Source organism: Cannabis sativa, chromosome 5, assembly GCF_029168945.1.
Source record: "Cannabis sativa cultivar Pink pepper isolate KNU-18-1 chromosome 5, ASM2916894v1, whole genome shotgun sequence".
Taxonomy (NCBI): Eukaryota; Viridiplantae; Streptophyta; class Magnoliopsida; order Rosales; family Cannabaceae; genus Cannabis; species Cannabis sativa.
In genome coordinates, this window is record NC_083605.1 from 48,199,845 (window position 1) to 48,216,194 (window position 16,350).

General features: G+C 30.1%; 1 long non-coding RNA gene across 1 annotated transcript; it reads right to left on the reverse strand.

Annotated features, from left to right (window-relative positions):
• Positions 1-2,614: 2,614 nt before the first annotated feature.
• On the reverse strand, positions 2,615-6,729 carry LOC133037651 (uncharacterized). The gene is made up of 3 exons (XR_009687713.1): positions 6,603-6,729; positions 5,932-5,995; positions 2,615-3,223 (listed from the first exon to the last, which is right to left on the reverse strand). It is a non-coding gene; the product is annotated as an uncharacterized LOC133037651 (long non-coding RNA).
• Between the last annotated feature and the right edge of the window lie 9,621 nt (positions 6,730-16,350).

Genomic DNA, 16,350 nt, shown 5'->3' on the forward strand with positions numbered 1-16,350 from the left:
TATTTGGCAAATAGAAGTAAAGGATGATTTCCTTTGAGCTTAGCCAAACGAAGATAAATGGTGGAGATCTCATTTCACTTAGGTGAAATATCATTTATACAGGGTTAAGTGTTTTAAGGATAAAATACATTGTAGGGTGTTACGGTAATTTAATCCCTGTACAATGTAAATCATCTATATAGAGGATCATTGATCACATTAGGGTTATAACAATGGATAACTAATGACGTGTCTATATCGTGGAACATATAGAGCGTTTCTATATGACTGAGAGTGCAATTCCAAGTTCTAAGTGTGGATTCAATGAGGAATTAATAAGTTAGGGAATTTACTTGGTAAATTCGGTTCGACTTATTGGAAGCTCGGTTATATAGACCCATGGTCCCCATACTAGTTGAGACCATACTGCTTGTAAGACTCAGTTAATTGATTTTAATTAATCAATTATAATTCTAAAAGTTAGACTATGTCTACTTTATGAATTCTCACAGTTTAAGGATGAAATCGTAAAGAAAAGGGTTTCTAGGTTTAATTATTAATTAAGAGACTTTGTATGTCTAATTAATAATTATTTTAAATGACAATATTATTTAATAATCTATTTTAGTTATTAAATAATTAGTTTTGGCATTTAAATGATTAGAATTGGAAAAATGGCATTTTTAGAGAAATAGAAATAAAATTGAGGAAACTGCAAAATCCAAGTGAGGCCCATTTCCATCTATGGCCGAGCACTCCCTTTGTGTTTCCCAATTATTATTTTTATTTTTTAATTGCTATGTAATTGCTAATCAAAGCCTAGCTATAATAGGAAAGTGGTGGATCACACTAAATAAGGCAGTTAATCAATTACACAGTAAAAGAGGAAACTGTTTATTTGGAAAGTTGTGCTCTCCCTTTTCCCTATATAAAGCAACCTTGTTCTCTTCTCTTGCACATCATATGGATGAAAACCCACGAAATTGAGAGAGAAAAATAGAGAGAAATTTCGAAATCCTTGTGAGATGAGTAGTGCCCACACACATCAAGTGGTATCTCAATCATAGTATGGAAGACTATGGAATTTCTGCATCAAAGGAGGAGAAAAGAAGATCCAGGTTCAGATCTTGGTGATGCTCTGCTACAGAAAGGAATCAAGGGCTAGAGATCTGAACGGAAGGAGTCATATTATTCCGCTGCACCCACTGTAAGGTTTTCTAACTTTATATGTGTTTATTTTCATTGTTTTAGAATTCATATTAGGTTGTTAATCCAACATACTTGTTAGTAAATCTAGATCCTGGTAAAATAATTTCCAACACTTAGACTACACCAAATCAGATTTCTAGACTTGCCTTAGTGCTAGAAGGTCTGCTGATGAGATGTTGATTACTCTGGGGGTGGAGTTGTAATTTTGGAGAAGTCTAAAAACCTATCTGAAGTCTCTAAGTCTACCAGAGAGAGACTGAATGTTAAAGTTACAGGAAATGTACTTATTCAGTATAAGGAAAGTTCTATACATTTTTGGCACTCTTCCAATATTTCTTAATTACTAGTGTTACTTCCTGACTAACACAAAAGTAGTTGCCAATAGTAAAGAATCTAGTATCCCAAGAGAGTAGACATACAGAGAGGAATTTCACAATATCAAGTTTTTGTGATTAAGGAAATGTAATGGTGGAGAAAAGGTTATGTTGAATACAACCTGTCAGATCCTATTACGGAGAGTATACTACATACTACACTTGATTTGTATATCAAGGTGTTGAGATTATTTGAAATGCACTTTTTGTTTTATATTAGTGCAAGTGGGAGTTTGTTGGGTTTTGTGCCCTAAATAAAACCTATTTCAATATAATCAGTGTTTAACGCCCAAAATGTGACTTCCACTAGCGGTGGTTGTAGTATAGATCGGGCGGTCCATTCCACAGGGAGGTGATTATGGACAAAAGCGTTAGTAGAAAAATAAAAACAAAAGGTTAATAATAAGTGATAATAGTAACAAATGATTTTGTGATTTTTGTTTTGGTAATAAATATTAAAGAAAAGCAAATAAAGGTGTAATCAATAATAAAAGAGAGAAAGGCTTCAAGAATCATCCATATGCTTGTTTAGCTATTTTGTACATTTGATTCACTAAGTTGACACAAATGATGTAACATTAAAGTTCATTATATTTTGAGTATACAAATTCTTAAAAATAAAAGAAATAATTTAATCTTATGTAAAACCTAGAAATGACATTATACATCAAGCAATAATGCAATAAAAGATTAAATATAAAACTAAACATCAATATCATTTTTACTAAATAGTAACACATTGAAAGAGCATGACTAATCCTATATATCTTTAGTAAAAATAATGACAAAGAGATAGAGATGGAGATGAAGGTGATAGTGAAGGAAATGAACATTAATATTACTTTTATTAATTTTTAGACACATAGGGAGAGCATGACTAAACCTATATATCATTTAACAAAAAGTAAATAAAAATAAACATAAAAGATAGAAATGAGCAATACTACCATTACTATAATCACTAAATAAAAATATATAGAAAGAGCATGACTAAGTCTATATATATATTTGGTATATAATAGCATAGATAGTATAGATGGAAGAAGAACATAAAAATAAAAGTGGAATATGAACTTGCATTACTCAAATAAATATTACAACAAAAAGTGAATCAAAGATACAAAATAACCTCACTTTGCATATGGAATCATCCCTAACCTTCCAAGGAAGATTAGGTCATTATGTTAATCATTCTCATAAAATTTCTAAAGAGAAAAGATGAGAAGAAAAGTTGAGAGAATTTTGCTATAGTTTTTCTACACTAAAAATTACTAAAATAAGCTCCTATTTATAAAGCCATAAAAGGACTAAAAAATAAATAAATAAAAATTTGGGATTATAAAATAAATATTAGGATTAAATTTGACATTTCAAATCAAAAATAAAATTAATATTATTTTTGTTATCATTGTGATTTTGTCTTCTACTCTTTGGATGAAGGTTGAGTGTGGAAGAGGAAAATAGGGTTGATGATGACCTAGACTTATCATCATTGCATCACATGCTTTGGAAGAGACAAAATTGATGATGAGCTTCATCGGCTAGGCTTGACCTTTTTGGGTTGGGTTGTTTTGGACTTCAACAAAAATGCCATTTTTTTTCTTCATTTCTTTTCAACTTTGCTCCTTCCTCTTTCTTTCAACAAAAATACACTTTAATTCCTACAAGAAAGACATAAATCAAATATTTTCATTTATAAAATATATGACAATAATTTCACGAAACATCAATTAAAATTCAATTTATTTTATCATTTAAAATAAATAAAAGTGTATTTTTAACCACTAATCAATCAGATTTACTATTTAATAAAGATCATAAATAACAATTTATGTTGCATGGTTCACATGATTTATTTCATGATTATAAATTCTTTTAAGTCCAGAACATATGTATTTGTTAATGATTATAGTGTTGTCAGCACAATGGAATATAATCTTGATTATTGGTTCGAAAGTTTCATTCCCTAATTTGTCAGTTCACTGGATTTAGACTGGCATGATAATCAGCGATAGGTATGCTTACACCTTGGATAAGTGTTATGTACTTTCTAGGGCATTGGAAAAGTTTATTAGTATCGGATGTATGGAGTATACATTGGAAGGGACCGATATTGAACTTTGATTAGATATGTTAAATTTACCGTAATATCTATTAAATTCAATATCACCTAGTTGATCCTAGATCAAATAATCTTAATCCTGATATGATTAGGTTCGATCTCAAGAGTAATATACATGTTCTTTGATTTGTTAGTTAAGCCTACTTATGGGTCAGGGTGATACGCACATTTTGGGAACATGGTAGTACAATTGAGTGGGAGCGCTAAACATAGATATGGAATCTATAACTTCTATAGGTATTTAGAAGTAAAACGATGATTTCCTTTGAGCTTGGCTAAACAGAGATAAATGGTTGAATACTCATTTCACTTCGCTGAAATATCATTTATACGAACCTAAGTGTTTTAAAGATAAAATACATTGAAAGAGTGTAACGGTAATTTTTCCCTATGCAATGTAGGTCATCTATTAGAGGATCATTGATCAAATTAGGATTATAACAATGGATAATTTATAGCGTATCTATATCGTGGAATATATAGAGCGTTCTATATGACTGAGAGTGCAATTCCAAGTTCTATGCGTGGATGCAACAAGGAATTAATAAGTCAGTGGATTTACTTGGTAAATTGTTGGTCTGCTTATTGGAAGCTCGGTTATATAGGTCCATGGTCCCCATACTAGTTGAGACCATACTGCTTGTAAGACTCAGTTAATTGATTTTGATTAATCAATTATAATTCTAAAATTAGACTATGTCTAGTTTATGAATTTTCACTAAGCAAGGGCAAAATTGTGAAGAAAAGAGATTCTAGGTTTTATTTGTTAATTAAGAGACTTTATATGTTTAATTAATAAATATATTAAATGAAAATATTATTTAATAATTAATTTTTAGTTATTAAATAATTAGAATTGGCATTTAAATGGTTGAATTTGAAAATTTGCGTTTTTGAGAAAATGAGATGCAGAAATGATAAAACAGTAAAATTGCATAAGTGAGGCCCAATATCCAAAGCCCAGGCCAGCCACTAGTGTAGGCTTTTATCATTTATTTTTTCATTATTTTAATGCCAAATAATTCTAAACTAAACCTAGGTGGTTACCTATAAATAGGTAATGATGGCTTCAGGAAAAAGATGATGCATCTCATTCCTTCAGAGAAAATTCTAAGCCGTCACTTCTCTTTTCTTCTTAAAATTTTCAAACCTTGAGTGAATGAGTGAGTGCCCACAAACATCAAGTGGTATCTCAATCATAGTGTGTAAGACTGTGAAGAGTCCAATCAACAAGAAGGAGAATCAACATCAAGGAAGGAGAGAAAGAGATCCAGGTTCAGATCTTGGTGATGCTCTGCTACAGAAAGGAATCAAGGGCTAGAGATCTAAGTGGAAGGAGTCATTATATTTCGCTGCACCCAATGTAAGGTTTCCTAAACTTTATATGTGTTTATTTCATTGTTTTAGAATTCATATTAGGATGTTAATGAAACATACTTGTTAGTAAATCTAGATCCTGGTAAAATAATTCCAACAGTAAGTATACCTATCGCAAATTATCATGCCAGTCTAAATCCAGTGAACTGACAAATCATGGGAATTAAACTTTTGAACATATAATCATGATTATATTCCACTGTGCTGACGACACTATAATCATGAACAAATACATATGTTCTGGACTTAATAGAATTTATACATTAAACAATCATGAAATAAATCATGTGAACCATGCAACATAAAATGCGATTTCTGATCTTTATTAATTAGTAAATATGATTATATTGAAATGTGTTTTATTTAGGACACAAAATCCAACAATACACCTATCTACAAGACTTAATAGATATAATCAAGAATGTTCTTGCCTTTGGTATGATAGATCATTATATCAGCCACTACCAGTACTATAATCATGATGCAAGCTCGGCACAATAATTGTACCGCTATGATAGCATTAGTCTATACTCAAAAGTATCATTAACCATAATATCACTCTTAACCAATACTATACTCGTACTGCCGACTCGGTACTATAGTTGGCACTGCTATAATAGCGTCAATTAATACTTTATGGAATTAAATATCAGTCACAACCAGTACTATACTCGCATTGTTGACCCGACACTATAATATGCATCGCCATGATACTAATTCATTCATTTTGGCCACTACCAGTACTATAATTGTGTTGCGGACTCGACACTATAGTTTGCTCCGCTATGATATCAATACATATATTCTAACAATATAATCATGTATATCACATGCATATCTATCTATATATACATTTTATACTATTCTTACCTTAACTCTGTAATCAAGTATGTCGGTTGATCAGAGTGAAAATATTGCTTGCTGAACGGAGGCCCTATGCCACATTTGCATAAAATAGGTAAGTGTTACTCTAAACACTTTCAGGGATTTAAAATCAAAACTAAAATACTCCCTACCTTTATTACCATGGTAATACCCTAAATATCGAGAAAATACTAAAAACGAGACCATAGAAAAATTCTCCGAAAAACAGTACGCCATTTTTGGAAAAATAGCAGATCATTTTTCTAGGTTGCTGTCAGTAAAAGCAGTAGATCGTTTCTAGAAACATGGTATGCCGTTTTCTACTGCAAATTTTCCAAACATCTCCTTTCGAACTCAAATCTACCCCAAACTTCATGAAATATTCAAGAACACCTAATAATCATCATATGAACATAATCCAAGCAGAAAATCCAACCATAATGCCCTGTAGAAGAAATCACCATTGTGGAGTTAAGCTTGAGCTTAAAAGCTCAAACCTAACTCAATCTAAGCTACAACCAGTAAAACCTCATCAAAATTATCCCAAACAAACCTAATTTAACCCAAAAAATACTCCCAAAACTTCTCAAGTTTGGACAGGACCCAATTCAGATAACATAAAACCAAACCTAACTTTTCTTTGAAAAAAAGAAAGAGAAAAGACAACTAAATCTTACCTTAGATATTGCTATCCAATTCCCTCCCATTTCTAGCTTAATTCCTCAAGAAAGAGATAAATTTAGATTTGAATCCCTTGGTTCAAAGAGAGGCTGAGAGAGAGAAAATTAAAGAGAGAAGACTGTATTTGTGTTTATCTAACTTAGAAAAATAAAAGAGTTTAATTAAATGTTTTATTCTTTAATAACTTAGCTATGAATACCTTAGAATCAACTACCAATTCCAGTAAAAAACAATAACGAACCTAAGTAAAATCCTAGCTAGTTTTTAAGGATTATTATGTCCACTTGAATTTATTTTATAAATTAATGTAGTTGTTCAATTTCTTCTTCTTCTTCTAATTAAATTTCATACAATCTGTTTTAATTTTGTAATTATTTACTGGCCATCTATAATTGTTATCTATGAATTTGAATTAGGCTGATTAGTAATTTTTCCCCCTGAACTTTGACATGTACTAAATCGTGCCCCCTGAACTTTTTTGGCCGTTAAAAATTCCCCTCGAACTATTGAGATTGTTAAATTTAAGGACTTTTGTCTAATTTTAGTAAAAAATTCTAACATGGATGAAAGTTCAAGGGGCGTGATTTAGTACATATCAAAGTTTGAGGAGCATGATTTGGTAGATATCAAAGTCTGGGGAGAATGGTTTAGTACATAAACAATTACTGAAACAGTAAAATTGAATGAAATTAGACAAAAGTCCTTAAATTTAACAATCTCAATAGTTCGAGGGGAATTTTTAACGGCCAAAATGTTGGAATTTATTTTACCAGGATCTTAGATCTACTCACAAGTATGTTTATTAACATCCTAAATATGAACTTTCTAAAACGATGAAATAAACACATATAAAGTTTAGTAAACCTTACATTGGGTGCAGCGGAACATAATGACTCCTTCCGTTCAGATATCTAGCCCTTGATTCCTTTCTGTAGCAGAGCATTATCAATATCTGAACCTGGATCTCTTTCTCTGAATCTTTGATGCTGAAACTCCTTTGCTGATGATCTTTCTTCACGATCTTCCTCACTATGATTGAGGTATCACTTGATGTGTGTGGGCACTACTCATACACTAAGGTAGTTCGAAATTCAAAGGAAGAGAAAGAAGAAGTGGCAGCTAAAGATAGGGAGAGAGAGAGGCTCAGTTTTTCTGAATCAGAAGAAGTCAGAAGAAAAGTGTTATTTTTCTGAAGCCTTCACTATCTATTTATAGCATTCCACTAGGGTTAGGTTTGAATTATATGGCATTAAAATAATGAAAAAATCAATTTAAAACACCCACAATAGGTGGCCGGCCATGCCTTAGTGGATTGGGCCTTGGGTTTTGCAATTTTGCAATTTTAACACCTTTTGTATCTGATTTTCTCAAAAATGCCAATTTCCTAATTCAACCATTTAAATGCCAATTCTAACTATTTAACAACTATAAATAATTATTAAATAATATTGTCATTTATCATATTTATTAATTGAACCATACAAAGTATCATAATTAACAAATATGCCCCTATAAACTCTTTCTTTACAATTTCGCCCTTACTTAGTGAAAAATTCACAAATACACATAGTCTAATTTGAGAATTATAATTGATTAATCAAAACCAATTACATGAGTCTTACAAGCAATATTATCTCAACTAGTGGGGGGGACCATGGGTCTATATAACCGAGCTTCCAATAAGTAGATCAAGAATTTACCACTAAAATTCACTAACTTATTAATTCTTCGTTGAATCCACGCATAGAACTTAGAATTGCACTCTCAGTATATAGAATGCTCTATATGTTCCACCATATAGACACATAATTAGTTATCCATTGTTATAATCCTAATGTGATCAATTATCCTCTATATGAATGATCTACACAGTAAAGGGATTAAATTACCGTAACACCCTACTATGTATTTTATCCTTAAAACACTTGACCCCGTATAAATGATATTTCAGCTTATGTGAAATGAGATCTCCACCATTTATTTTCGTTTGGTCAAGCTCGAAGGTGATCATCCTTTGCTTACTATTCGCCAGATAGAAGCTATAGATTCCATGTTTATGATAGCACTCCCACTCAATTGCACTACCGTGTTCCCAAAAAGTACGTATCACCCTGACCTAAAGGTAGGCTTAACTAACAATTCAAGGAACACGAATAGCCTTTCAAGATTGAGCCTAATCATAACAGGATTAAGATCATTTGATCTAGGATCAACTAGGCGATATTGACTTGAATAGATTTTACGGTAAGTTTAATTAAATCTAAGTCAAAATTCAATATCGGTCCCTTCCGATGCATACTCCATGCATCCAACCTGAGCTTTACTTTAACCAATGCTCTGGAAAGAACATAGCACTTTTCCAAATGCAAGTAAACTCTGTTGTAGATTATCATATCAGTAAAACCCTGTGTCTGATAAATCTAGGAAACTTTATTCACATAGTCATGTTTACTTTCCAATGTGTTGACGGCACAATAAACAGGATCAAGTATGTGAAAAGGGTTTCAGATGAATTTATACATTATGTACTCATGAAATAAATCATGTGAACCATGCAACATTAAATGTTATTTCTGATCTATATTAATAAGTAAATCTGATTATATTGAAATGAGTTTTATTTAGGGCATAAAACCCAACACAAAAAAATTCAGGGGGCACGATTTACTACATGTCAAAGTTTAGGGGGAAAAATTACTAATTAACCTTTGAATTAAAATTCTAAAAAGTAAAATTTGAATATGCTCTGATTGTTACAAATATAAATTAATTTAGGATGAAAGTACCTAGCTTGTTTGTATGATTTTATTAGTTGCTATGTTAATGATATCTTTGTGATTAAAATTTACCATAGGAATATATGAAATTTTCACATAAATTAGGTTTATAAGCCTTAATCAGATTATAAACTTTTCAACTCAACTTATCTATTGAATAGGAAGAAGAGAAATTGAGTAATTGCACTAGGAAGTAAAATAAAAGTTGGTTGGAAATCATACTAAACCTTTTTTTTATTATTGTTATTTCTTTAAATTTTAATCATTGTCTTGCTCATTTATTTTTTCTCTAATAATTTTTATTCATCAAATAGAATTAAAGAATTAATTGATTGGTAATTGATAATTAATCCTCATGGAACGATACTCTATTTATCATTATATTAATTGTTTCAATTACGTATACTTACGTATTAAGTTTACCGAACAATTTATTCCATCATAATCTTATATATATACGTGACATACAAAGTAATAAACTCACTTATTACATCATCATTTTATTTTATTTATTTATTTTATTAATTAATATTTAATTAATTAGGATTTTTGTTTCTCGAACTTTGACTTGTACTAAATCATGCCCCTGAATTAACTCCCTCGAACTATTAAAATTATTTGATTTAAGGACTTTTGTCCAGTTTCGTTCAATTTTACTAACAAAAATCTGATGTGAATTAAAGTTCAATGGATACGATTTGGTATATGTCAAAATTTAAGGGGCACATTTAGTACATATCAAAGCTTCGGAGTTGTGATTTGGTACAAGAACAACCATCACGTAAGTAAAATTGAACAAAATTGGACATAAATCCTTAAATTTAACAACCTCAATAGTTCAGAGACATGATTTGATACATGTCAAAATTTGGAGTACAAAAAATCTAATTAGCAGTAATCATTTATTTAAAAGGATAAAACCAATGCTTTGCTTATGCCAAAGCCAACCCAAAGTAATATTTTAACTAGTGATTGTCTAATCAATTTTTTGTTATATTATTTTGAGTAATTTGCGGCATAAATACCTAAGTTTAACTTTTAGTTGCACTTAAATACCTAAGTTAATTTTTTGGCGGCAAAAATACCTTCTGTTAACATTTTAGAATTTCTGTAGGTACCTCACTGTTTACAGCCACATAATATGCCACATGTCACCTTATAACTGAACCCCATCATTTAAAAAAAATCACAATCAACAATTCATTAAAAAAATTGCCAACTCACTTAAATATTGGCACGTCAGCTGTCATATATATCATAAATTAAAGAAAAAAAAAGCATTTAAATTAAAACAAAAAAAAAGACTAAATTAAAATAAAAAAGAATTAAAAACAATAGTAACCAATCGTGCTAATAACAAAAAGAATTAAAGACTAAACAATTCATTGATTTTGATATGGGAAATCTCCTCCATTTTTTCGTTCTTTCTTGTACCTGTAGCACCTGTAGCAGATAGTTCAATCAAAAAAATATTAATGAACCATTTTATAACCAATTTATCACATATGATTACCAAAACTAAAACACACCATTTTTATATCTCTAAAACCAATTAAAAATTATTTTGCAGAATATGAACAGTTAAGCTTGCTGCTAAAAACCAGATGAATATAAATGAAACCCACACAATCAAACACATTACTGCCCCTTGGAGACTCAATGCCTTGAAGCTTTAAACATGTTCTCCGACACCGAAATCGCAATTGGCAAACGTGTTTAGGCCTCATCGTAGTGAGGGATGCCATTTCGGTGAGAGTTGAGGAGCAGAGCGAGTCAATGGTTGTTGATAATCTCGACATGGAGTGTATCGAAAAAATCAACTCCTTCTCCTCAGGCGATGGCGAGCCTTTGATTTAAAATTACAAGATGCCCAAATTTAACTCAAGAACCCTAGTAACTCCTCTGTTTGTTTCTATATTTACCCCCAAAACCCAAATCGTTACCTAAGAAAATTAAAATAAAGGTTTCAGTAAAATAACCTTGGAGGGAGGAAAATGGCGAGTGAAAACCAGCGTGCAGGAGCGGAGATCGTCAGCGACGCGAAGGAGTTCTAGCGTAGATCGATTGAGCCTCTTCAGTAATTAAGGTTTCTGAAGGGGGTTCTACCGTTGTAGGATCTAGAAGAGTATGGAAGAGTGAAAGAGACTAATTTAGTGTGCCCGAACGATGCAAAGAAGATGAAGAGAATAACATGGTTCTTGAAAAAAAAAAAGAAGAAGAAGATTAAGAAGAAGACGAAGAAGAAGAAGATGTGATTTATTTTATTTTAATTAGTTTTTTTTTTATTATTATTGTTAATTTTAACTAATTTGAGTTTTTTGATTAGTGATGTGGCAATATTTAGGTGAGTTGGCAATTTTTAAATGAATTGTTGACTGTGATTTTTTTAGATGATGTGGTTCAGTTATAAGGTGACATGTGGCATATTATGTGGCTGTAAACAGGGAGGTACCTACGGAAGTTCCAAAATGCTAACAAAAGGTATTTTTGCCGCCAAAAAATTAACTTAGGTATTTAAGTGCAACTAAAAGTTAAACTTAGGTATTTATGCCGCAAATTACTCTATTATTTTATATAATATAATATTTAGATTAAATAATTAAGTTATACATAATTAAGTGTGACAAAGTATTAATTTTGTCAAATTGTAACATACATTATGGAGTTACAAAATGTGTAGAATGATCACAAAATAGGAGTTGAAAATCCTTTAAATTTGATGATCACTTGAATATGTAACTCTCATCTCTTTTTCACTCTTAAATTAGTAAAAGATGTTACTAATTGTTTATGAATGTGAATGAATGATAGCTATTAAAAATATAGTTGTTGGAGAGTTGATTTATTCATTTATAAGGTGTATAAATGGTTCAAAATCAAGTGTAAGTGATTTGGAACACTTTGGAGAAGAATTGGCTAAAGCTGGAAAAAAATGGTAACTAGTAACTAGTTACTGTTTTTTCAGCATACAAGCACAAACGTTTTTGAGTCTTTCTAACATTCCAAAACTCCTCAAAATCACCCATTTAATACTATAAATGCCCAATTTATAACTGGTAACATCTAAGGGCTTTATGGTGGTCATTCATGTTCATATGGGAGTGAAAAACTCTATAAATAGAGGCCATATTGTTCACTTGTTAGAGAAGTAGTTGTGGTTAGAACCTTGTGAGGATATGCTCATCCTTAGACACTAGGCTGAGCATATGAGGCTTGATAAATCCTTAAGAGCATTTCTAGAGTTTCCTTGAGTGTCCATATGAGGGAGGAAATGACTTTTAGGACTAAGGTCCTTAAGCCTTGGTCAAGCTTTTTGTGTGTTATTCTTCTTCTTCTTCTCTAGCTTTCTTGTAATTTTGATGAAATACTTTTATTTGTATTTTGAGTATTTTGATTGCAATTCTTCTATTCTCTCTTGTAATGAGAATTTTCCAACAATCTAAAAGTCATTTCGATGGCATATTCTTCTTTCTAAAAGACTTGCCATGGAGGTCATACAATCAAAGAAAATTATCCATGGGGGAGAGCATCAAACAATATCATTAAAAGAAAAACATGTGGTAAGAGATTCAAGCCATCCATGGGTAAGCATGGTGGATTTATTTTGTGATATACTATTTATTTGATAATAATATATTAACATATTCATATATTCATATGATAAGATATGATATTTTGGTATAAATTTTTTACATGTTAATATATATGATATGTGTGTATATTATATTATTATATTTAGTGATATATAACATTATAATTGAGATTATAACATATTATTATGTGTATATATGTGAGAGATATATATATATCATATAATATGTGATATATATGAGTTATATGTACATTATATGATGAGCATAAGATATATTTACATATATATATTTGTGAGAATAAATATGTAGAAATAGTGATTTCTATATACATGCATATATAATATATATTATGTGTATATGATATATATATTGTGCATATGCATATATTAATGTATTTGTATGTTATATATAGGATATGTAACATATATGTATTTAATTGTAAAATTAATATTAATATTTTGTGTATGTTATTTATGATAGTATGGTAACATATATGCAATATTAATTAGCATAAAATTATTTGAGAGTTATAATTTTATGGGAGTTATATATTTATTTTGTGTATTAATATATGTATATAAATTCTCATATTAATATATGTACTATATGGTATGATAATAGAGATGATGATAAGAAAAATGTGTTCATTCTATCATTATTATTATGAGACTACATTGTGATTAAAGATAATTACTTGGAAATAAAGTTCTATTTTGGTGATAATCATCTCATTTTATGAGATAAGAAAAGTGAACTATGCGAGTTACACTTTTTGTATTTTTTTCTTGTCATAGCAAGAGCAAAGTGATCAAAGTGGATCTAAATTGTGAAATGAGCTCATAAAATTAGAAGGACAATTTTAGACTCAAAGAAAGTAGATCATTGTGGATTCAAATAATGAGATAAAAGATTATAAAATTGGAGAAGCAATTTTGAATCTTAAAAAGTAAAGTGGTGAAACAAAATTGATGAGAAGTAATTTTGTTAATTTTGGACTAATCTCAATGAGGAGATAACTATAAAATTGAAGAAGCAATTTTATTATTATGAGAATTTTGTGTTATCTATTAACAAATTTTAAGTATAATTTTGTTAATAAAGGACAAATAATGAATAAAATAATTCTATTAATTTGTAAGTGGTATTTTGAGAGATTATCATGTGATATCTAAAGGTTCATGATAATTTTGAGTGCACATTATTTTGAAAGATAATGTGTAGAGAACAAAATAAAATAAAGAGGTTTATTTTAAAGTGATATGGTATTTTCACTTTATGGTAAAATGTGGGGGTGAGATTTGAGTTTAATCAAATTTGTTGAGAAATTATTGATTATATATGTGGTTTGAATTTAATATTCTAAATTAATATTTTGCTATGTGCATATGAAAATTTAGATATATTTGGTGTCAAAATTTAGTGGTAATAATTTCAAGAAGGAAATTAAATCTAAAATGGTAGAGGTGCATACTCCAATATGAGAAGTTTAGACATGTTTGGTGTCTAAAACTAAAAATATGTATATTAGAGACATGCTTGGTGTCTTAAATAAAGTGTAACTTTGACATGTTTGATGTCTAAAGTTAAGTGTGTAATTTATACATGTTTGGTGTCTAAATTAATGTTTAATTTTGATATGCTTGATATCAAAATTATTGAGAATTTAAATTGTGTGAAAATTAATCTTTTATGATTGAATTTTCAAAGCTTAAGTACTTAAGGAGAAAAGTGGTCACAAAGTGAACACTATATATTTGGCTAGCATAATTCGTTTGGAATCAAAAGTGTGAGGTTAACAAATTGCTTAATCTTCATACAAGATTAAAGCATGAATTTTGAGGGATGGGACCTAAACTCCCTTAGCATTTTGCTCATTGATGGTAACCTATCTTAACACTAGTTAAAGTCTAGTCTTAAGTTCAATAGGTAATAACAAGTCAATAGAGTGAATGTGGTACTCAATCGTCCCATCTATGGATGAGTACATGCGGTGAAAATTGAGGGTTAAAACTTAAAAGGTTTTTTAATGGAGTTTAAGCTTAAGAAAACTCACTTAAGCTTAAGAAAGTGTCTAAAGTGTTGTGAGACACTAAAACTCCACCTATATGGACTAGGGGTGGTGCCGCCTCTTATGAGAATTGGGAGTTATTCTCTAAAAAGTCCATGAATTGAATTTGTGTACATGGCCATTAACGGTGCAAAAGCAATCCATAAGGTTCTTGAGTGAACATAGCAAATGTGTGTGTGTTATCACCGGTTTGTTATCAAGAAATAGTGGTTCAATGCTACGGCAACTAAAATTTCGATAAACTTTGTGGTAATTACACTAAGGTAAAATTCAAGTTGAAAGACATTTTACACTATGCACAAATGCAATGGTTTCTATTAGAGTAAAGTTATTTAATCAAGTGGGAAAATATTATATTACTCCGTAATATAATATTTGATTGATTAAATAAAATATTGTGTTACAAAATTATTTGCTATAAATGAGATATTATTTAATCTAGTGGGAGAATGTTATATTATTTTATATAATATAATATTTAGATTAAATAATTAAGTTATACATAATTAAGTGTGACAAAGTATTAATTTTGTCAAATTGTAACATACATTATGGAGTTACAAAATGTGTAGAATGATCACAAAATAGGAGTTGCAAATCCTTTAAATTTGATGATCACTTGAATATGTAACTCTCATCTCTTTTTCACTCTTAAATTAGTAAAAGATGTTACTAATTGTTTATGAATGTGAATGAATGATAGCTATTAAAAATATAGCTGTTGGAGACTTGATTTATTCATTTATAAGGTGTATAAATGGTTCAAAATCAAGTGTAAGTGATTTGGAACACTTTGGAGAAGAATTGGCTAAAGCTGAAAAAAATGGTAACTAGTAACTAGTTACTGTTTTTTCAGCATACAAGCACAAACGTTTTTGAGTCTTTCTAACATTCCAAAACTCCTCAAAATCACCCATTTAATACTATAAATGCCCAATTTATAATTAGTAACATTTAAGGGCTTTATGGTGGTCATTCATGTTCATATGGGAGTGAAAAACTCTATAAACAGAGGTCATATTGTTCACTTGTTAGAGAAGTAGTTGTGGTTAGAACCTTGTGAGTATATGCTCATCCTTAGACACTAGGCTGAGCATATGAGGCTTGATAAATCCTTAAGAGCATTTCTAGAGTTTCCTTGAGTGTCCATATGAGGGAGGAAATGACATTTAGGACTAAGGTCCTTAAGCCTTGGTCAAGCTTTTTGTGTGTTATTCTTCTTTTTTTTCTCTAACTTTCTTGTAATTTTGATGAAATACTTTTATTTGCATTTTGAGTATTTTGATTGTAATTCTCCTATTCTCTC